Consider the following 8483-nt stretch of genomic DNA (forward strand, 5'->3'; position numbering starts at 1 on the left):
GTTTTCGTCAAGAGAAGGCTCAGGGAAGTGCAGACAGACTAGAGGCTAGAGGTGATGATGGATAATTTAGAGGTAGAATGGGAGAAGCTTACACTTACAGAGGAATAAAAGATTAATGTTGATCTGGATAATGATTCTCCTGAGGAACTGAAGAGTAAAGGAGAAAGGAGTCTAGTTGGTAGGATATGGCTTGAGAGGAGAATAAGTTCCAGAGTAGTAGAAGCTACGATGGCAAAAGTTTGGATTCTCAGCAAAGTTGCAAAGTTCGTAGAGGTAGGTAAGAATACTTTTGTTATCACCTTTGCAAATCATGCAGACAAACAGAAAGTCTGGGGAGGCAAACCATGGCTGTTTGATAATCAGGTGATGGTGCTTAAGGAGTATGATGGATTGAATCCACCGATGAAAATGTGCTTTGATCATGAGGTGCTATGGGTGCATATGTACAATTTGCCCCTGGCTATGATGACACAAAAGAAGGGAGAGCAGGTGGGGAATACGATGGGAAAGGTAAGAGATGTTGATGTTCAAGGTGATGGGAGTGGTTGGGGGAGTTACTTGAGGGTCAAAATCGAACTAGATTTAACAAGACCATTGGCGAGGGGCAGAACAGTTTCAATCCAAGGAAAAAGCCTGTGGATCTCATTCAGGTATGAGAAGCTACCTTTCCTCTGTTTCTCTTGTGGTAGAATTCTTCATGGATCTAATGGTTGTCCAGGGAAGATAGATAAGAGTGCAGGGGGTAGTGAGACTAAGGAGCAATTTGGGGCCTGGTTAAGAGTAAGTTTAGTTGGGAAAAAATGGAGAGGTCCAGAAGCAAAGGGAGAAGTCAGAAGAGAAGGTTCTTGGAGAAGAGAGGGAGGAGAAGAAGTAGAATCTTGTCATGAAGGAGGGAAGGCACTTCTGAGAGATATAGAGACAAGGGAACAGGAGGAGAGTCAAGAGATAGTGGGGAGTGAGAAAAAAATGAGTGGAGGGGAAAAAGAACTTATAGTAAGGGGAGGGATGGAGTTTGGCTTAAAAGAAGTTGAGGTACGGGTAGATGAGGAAGAAGGGGTGGAGGGAGAGGAGATTAGTACTCCTAATGAAGAGTTAGAAGTTGAAAGGGAGGGAGAGGTACTTAAGGATTTGGTCAAGGGAGGGAAAACATGGAAAAGAAGGGCTCGGTTTATGGGAAACAATAGTAGTTTGCCATCACCATCAGGGCCTCTAAAAAGGTCAATGGAGGAAGGGCAGGTTGGGATTAAAGAAGTGAAGAATTTAAAGAAACAAAGAAGACTTTTAGAAGTGAAGGAACCTGTTGCACAGGTAGAATTGGCGGTGGCTGTTAAGCAGCCCCGCCAAGTATTATGAAACTACTAAGTTGGAACTGCCGAGGGCTTGGCAACCCTCGGACAGTTCAAGACCTATGCTCCTTAGTGGAGGAAAAGCTGCCAAGTGTGGTCTTTGTAATGGAAACTAAGGTACAGACAAGTAGATTGGAAGGAATAAGGAAAAGGATGAGAATGGAAGGGTGCTTTGGGGTGGATAGGAGAAGGGGTGGTCTGGCTTTGTTTTGGAAACATGAAGGTATGGTGAAGGTTTTGAACTTCACTCAGAGGCATATTAGTGCATGGATTTGTGATAATCAGGGGCGACACTTATGGCTTCTAACAGGCTTCTATGGCCATCCTGAGGCTAGTAAAAGGCAAGAGGCTTGGCAATTACTGTCATCCATTAAACCTGACAGCAACAAAGGGTGGTGTGTTATGGGAGACTTTAATGAGATCCTTACACATGATGAGAAGGTGGGTGGTAGGCCTAGAGGAGATTATCTAATGAACAACTTCAGAAATGCTTTGGAGGAGGGAGGATTATCTGATCTAGGATGGGAAGGGGACAAATATACTTGGAGTAATAGACATGATGATAAGACTTTTATAAAGGAAAGGTTGGATAGGGTGGTGGCCAATCAGGCTTGGATTGAAGCTCAAAAAGAGATTAAGGTGGAAGTTCTAGTGGCTAGGAGGTCTGACCATAGGCCTCTTCTGCTAACTTTTTCTCAATCCACATGTTTTCAGGTTTGCAGAAATTTCAAATATGAGGCTTGGTGGGCTACTGAAGCAGATTGTGAGAAGATTATAAAGGAAGGGTGGCAACAAGTAAGAAGTGGAGGAGGACCAGTTGGGAAGCTACAAGGCTTGATCAATAGATGTACTGGTTTCCTGAAAAAATGGAGTAGAAGTCTAATGAGGAATAAGGCCTCAGAAATCTATGAAAAAACTGAGCTTCTACAGCTTTTACAAAGAGAGGAAGGGAGCCACAATGTAAGGGAGATTCGAAGCCTTCAGAAAGAACTGGAATGTTTGCTTAAACAAGAGGACTTGAAGTGGAGGCAAAGATCTAAAAGGAATTGGTACAAGTATGGGGATAGGAATACAAAATTTTTCCATGCTTGTGCTAGTCAGAGGAAGAGGAAAAACATGATTAATCAGATTATCAATGAGCAAGGGAACAAAGTGACTAGTATGAAGGAGATTGAAGGGGCTTTCAATGGATATTTCAAAGAACTGTTTCAGTCGACCAACCCAACTCAGGAGGAGCTTACTGAGTGTTTAAAGGCAGTACAGCCAAAAGTAACTAAAGAAATGAATGAAATGTTATCAAAAGAATTCATAAGACCAGAAATTGAAGAAGCTATTAAACATATGGGCCCACTAAAATCTCCTGGACCAGATGGACTACGAGCTTACTTTTACCAAAATCATTGGATGGTAGTGGGGGACAATGTTAGTGAAGCAGTACTAGCTGTGTTGAATAGTGGGGAAATGGATGAATGGATGAATTACACTCACATAACTCTTGTCCCTAAAGTAAAAAATCCTTCCAAAGTGAGTGAATACAGGCCTATTAGCCTGTGTAATGTAGTGTACAAGATAGTTTCAAAAGCTATTGCTAACAGATTCAAGAAGGTATTGGAAGTGGTTATTTCTTCCAATCAAAGTGCATTCATCCCAGGTAGACTGATTTCTGACAACATAATGATTGCCTATGAAGCCCTCCATGCAATGAAGACTAGACATAAGGGAAAGGTGGGGTCAATGGCTATTAAGTTGGATATGTCCAAGGCATATGATCGAATTGAATGGAACTTCCTCAAGGCAATTATGAAACAGCTGGGCTTTTGTGAAAAATGGATCAAGTTAATCATGTGTTGTGTTTCTTCTGTCTCTTATTCAGTGCTTTTAAATGGTAAACTTGGGAGGAGATTCTGTCCAGCAAGGGGCTTAAGGCAAGGGGATCCTATATCCCCTTACCTGTTTATTGTCTATGCAGAAGATTTAAGTTCCTTGCTTAATTTTTCTGATGCAGGGGGTTTGACAAAAGGGGTGACAATGGCAAGAGGGGGTATTAGGATCAATCACCTGCTCTTTGCAGATGATTGTGTCCTTTTTGGAAGGGCCAAGTGTGAGGAATGGAAGAAGCTTATGGACTTGTTAAAAGTCTATGAGAGGGCCTTAGGACAGTTTTTGAATAAAGAGAAAACTTCTATTTTCTTTAGCTCAAACACGAAGGCTATGGATAGAGACTGTATCATGAAGGAGGGTGGATCAGTGGTTTGTGGCAGCTATGAGAAATACCTTGGTCTCCCATCTCTAGTGAGGAGATCAAGATACAATACCTTCTCAGTTATTAAAGACAAAATTTGAAAAAAAATTAGTAGCTGGCAGAACAGGTTCTTGTCCCAAGCAGGTAGAGAAATAATGATTAATGCAGTTTTGCAAGCAGTACCCACGTATACCATGAGTGTATTCAAGCTCCCTAAGAGCTTATGCTCAGAAATCAATGGTATGCTATCAAGATTCTGGTGGGGAAGTGTTAAGGGAGAGAACAAATTCAATGGCAAAGTTGGGATAAAATGGGAACATAGAAGCTGAAGGCAGGGATGGCGCTCAGAGATTTGGACACTTTCAACTCAGCTTTACTTGCAAAGCAAGCCTGGAGGTTCTTACAAAAGCCAAACTCTCTTGTATCTTCTATTTTCAGAGAGAAGTACCAAAAGTCTAAGCACCTGTTGGAAGCCAAGTTGGGATCAAATCCTTCTTTAATCTGGAGGAGTATATGGGGCTCACTGAATTTACTGAAGGAGGGACTGAGATGGAGGGTAGGGAATGGTAAGAATATTGGTGTGTGGGGCTTTAAGTGGCTTAACTCCCCATCTTCTTTTAAGGTTCAATCTCCTGTCAAGCTTCTAGATAGTAAGGCAAAAGTGTAGCAACTGGGAAAGAATGGAATGAAGAGCTAGTGAGGCAGGTGTTTGTCAAAGAGGAAGCTGACCAGATCATATGCATACCCTTAAGTAAACTTGGCTCGAAGGATAAGCTAATTTGGGGTCCTTCTAACAGAGGTCTCTTCTCTGTTGGAAGTGCTTACTATGTGGAACAAGAAAGAAAAAGAGCTTTAAAGGGAGAAACCTCTAGGGAGCTTAAAAAAGATTTGAGATGGTAGAACATTGGGAGTCTTCAAGTGTCAGGAGTTTACAAAGCTTTTCTCTGGAAATTGGGCAATGAGGCGCTTGCAACAAAGGTGAACTTGCTTAAGAGGAAGGTAATAGAAGATGCTTTATGTCCAATATGTGGCACTGAGGAGGAAACTGCCATGCATGCTATGTGGCAATGTCCTGCTGCCAGGGATGTTTGGACAGGTTCAATTCGAGTGGTACAGAAGTGGTCCAGTGCAGAAGACAACTTTCTGGTTCTATGGGAGAAGTTAATGGATAAATTGTCTGAAAAAGAGCTAGAATTAGTGGCTGTATTGATGAGGCTTCTGTGGATTAGAAGAAATTCTTTTATCTTTGAACAGAAGTTCAAAGATCCTGATTCTGTAGTTTGCAGAGCTAGAGCAGTTATTGAAGGCTTTCAAGAAGCTTGAACACATGAGTTAAAGATAAAAAGTTCAGCTCATATGGGAAGTGGTAGTCAAAGATGGATAAAGCCTATAGAGGGGTTCATTAAAGCAAACTGGGATGCCTCTACAAACATAAGAAATCTGGGACTAGGGATTGTCTTGAGGAATGAGGTTGGAGAAGTTCTGGCTTGTGCTTGCTTTAAAAAGCCACTAGTTTCGGATTCAAGTCTAGCTGAAACTATGGTATTATGGTAGGCTGTTGAACTGAGTCATGAGTTGGGTTTCAATAGAGTCATTCTTGAGGGAGATGCTCAAGTGGTGATATCTGTTGTTAACAGTGTGGATGAGGATTTATCTCCGGGTGGGCATATAGTAGAGGATGTCAAAGCTGTGTTAAGAGAAAGAAGGTCATGGAAGATTCAGTTTATAAGAAGAGAAGGAAATGAAGTTGCACATTTGTTAGCAAAAAAAACTTTATTAGTTGAGCATGATCAGATTTGGATTGATGAATGTCCAGACTTTATTTCTTTACAAGTTTGTAAAGAGTCATATTGTACTAGTGATACTTAGTTTGTGATGAATATAGGAGGTTTCTTTTCAAAAAATAAAAAAAAAAGAACTTCTTAGCCCGAATAGAAGATTGACTATTTCCACGGGCATTTTGCTGGCTAGCACTAAAGACTTAGCCAACAACCAGTTTCAAGCTCAAGAAAACAAAAAGGAAATAAAATAAAGTTTAAAGCCACCACCTCTTAAAGGTCACTGTCTGTCTGTTAATTAATTTATTGGTATGCGTTTCTTTTCTATAATATTGTCTATACACATTTTCTCTGCATTGTCATTATACACAGTTAATATCACGTCTTTAACTTCCATTCAAAAATTTATCCATCACTTTTGCCATTCTTCTCTCTCTCTCTCTCTCTCTCTCTCTCTCTCTCTCGATGAAGAAGAAGAAGAAGAAGAAGCCACAAGTGTGTCAATCTTTCAAATGACAATTCCATCTTCTTTTCTCGCCATCACCGTCACTCTCATTCTCATCTACCCCATATCTCTTTTGCCTCCAACTGTCGTTAATGGTCTCGGGTCAGCGTCCACCACCGCTATCACCTACGGCACTGCCACAGTCTGTGGTATCGTAGCCGCCGAGCCCACCCAGGGAATCCAATGCTATCAAAACAGCCAAATCATTTCAGTCGAACCGAATATCTCCTTTGAAGCCATCTCAGGTGGCGGCAGCTTTTTCTGCGGCCTCAGGTCTGGTGGCCTCAGCCTCCTCTGCTGGGACACTGCTTCATCCAAATAGAGTTTTAAACCATAACGTATATATAATAGTGACACGGTCAGACTGACTGATCTAACGGTTGGTGATGCTCAGGTTTGTGCCAGAAAGGTCAACTCCGGTAAGGCTAAGTGCTGGAGAGGAAATAAGAATGGTGGGTCTAAGTATCCACCACCTTGGGAAGTATTGAGGTTTCTGGCAATCACATCGGGGATTGGGTTTTCATGTGGGATTTTGAAGAACAATAGCAGAGTTTTATGTTGGGGCAGTGATTATCTTGGAGATGATATTCAGAAACAGTTTGCCAATTTGTCATTGTTAACCTTGGTTGCTGGAGAGTCCCATGCCTGTAGTTTGACAACAACTGGGAGGCTGGTTTGCAAAGGTAACAACACTTCGGGTCAACTGGATGTTCCTTTCAGCTCTGCTCATGATGAGTTTTCTGGTTTGGCATTAGGAGCAAATTTTACATGTGCCATTAGGGTAAGAAATGGAATGGTGGTATGTTGGGGAGGAAATAAAAAGTTCGAATTTGGGAGCAATGTGATTGACAATATTTCATTTGAGTCTATTGTTGCAGGTTTGGATTTTGTATGCGGGTTGACATCAAGAAATCTATCCATGATTTGTTGGGGACCAGGGTGGTCTAACATGCCAAGGGAGCTTCCATTGAAAATGATGATTCCGGGTCCATGTGTTCAGGCTTCTTGTGGCGCTTGTGGCATATATCTAGATTTTGAGGCTCTGTGTTATGGTTCTGGAAATATATGCAGGTCTTGCCAGATTGAGCATCCACTTGCAGTGTCAATGCCACCAGTAGCATCATCTCCAGTTTCTCCACAAACCAAAGCTTGGAACAAGGTTTCATTCGCGTTTTTGATTGTTGGATCAGTTGGATCTTTTGCAGGCATTTGTGCAATTGTCTTTTGCTTTTAGGCGGGTTTATGTGGCCTCCTGCTCAAGAATGTTCAGAATTCTTTACAACCAACAAGTACTGATGCCAATGTTGATACTGCCGCTATGCCTCAGATTGGTTCTAGTGTCCCAACTTCGAGATCATATTCTATCAAGCGCGAAGGCTCCTTGAGATTAAGGATACAGAGAAGTGGGTCATCAACATCATCCAAACATGCAGACAAGACCCAGATCTTTTCTTTCTCAGAGCTTTCCACTGCCACCAACAACTTCTCGTTGGAAAACAAAATTGATGCTGGAAGCTTTGGCAGTGTTTACAAAGGCAGGCTCGTGGATGGCCGCAAAGTGGCCATCAAGAGGGGAGAAGCTTCAGTCAAAACAAAGAAATTTCGGGAAAAAGAAATCGCATTTGATTCTGAATTGGCATTGTTATCTCGGCTCCACCACAAGCATTTGGTGGTGTTATTCGGATTTTGTGAAGAAAAGGACGAGAGGCTTTTGGTTTACGAGTATATGAGCAATGGCACTCTGCATGACCATTTGCATAACAAGAACAACGTTGAAAAAAGTAGCAGCATTTTGAATTCTTGGAAAATGAGGATCAAAATCGCATTAGATACCGCGAGGGGAATCGAGTATCTGCACAATTATGCAGTGCCACCAATAATTCATAGAGACATCAAGTCCTCAAACATACTTCTAGATGTAAATTGGGTTGTGAGAGTGTCTGATTTTGGGTTGTCATTGATATTGGAGCCAGAATCTGAACATGAAACCATGTCAAGCAAGGCTGTTGGAACAGTTGGCTACATGGATCTTGAATACTATGTGTTAAACGACTTGACAGCAAAGAGTGATGTCTATGGTTTTGGGGTGGTCTTGTTTGAGCTTTTGACAGGAAAGAAAGCTGTGTTCAGGAATGATCAAGATAATGGGACTGGTCCAATTAGCCTAGTGGAGCATGTTGGGCCACTAATATCGGAAGGGTAGCTGCAAAAGGTGTTGGATAGAAGGGTTGGGCTGCCCGAAATGAACGAGTCTAAGGCAGTTCAGCTGTTGGCTTACACTGCTAATTGTTGTGTGAAGTTGGAGGGAAAGGAGAGGCCTAGCATGAGTGACATTGTTTCCAATTTGGAGAGGGCACTGTCTCTCTGTGAGGACAATCTCGGTAGCCTTTCTCCTGCTACATTGTCCATTCATTCAGACTGAAATTACTGACCCAAAAAAAAGAACTTGATTGAAATTCTTTCTTCATTTTACAACTATTCTTGTAAGGCTATTTGGCCTGGACGCTGCACTCATATCTTCCATGTCCTACGCAATTCTTGTACATTCTGATTCCTACTGCATTTTGGACCTTGGTGGTCACTAACGCATTCATTTGTTCCCATTATCTTGT

The 8483-nt window shown here is 41.9% G+C and overlaps 1 pseudogene; it reads left to right on the forward strand.

Moving 5' to 3' along the window:
- The first annotated feature begins 5804 nt into the window (after positions 1-5804).
- LOC122294053 lies at positions 5805-8483 on the forward strand (annotated as a pseudogene).

The sequence above is a fragment of the Carya illinoinensis genome, chromosome 14, assembly GCF_018687715.1.
Source record: "Carya illinoinensis cultivar Pawnee chromosome 14, C.illinoinensisPawnee_v1, whole genome shotgun sequence".
NCBI classification, from domain to species: Eukaryota; Viridiplantae; Streptophyta; class Magnoliopsida; order Fagales; family Juglandaceae; genus Carya; species Carya illinoinensis.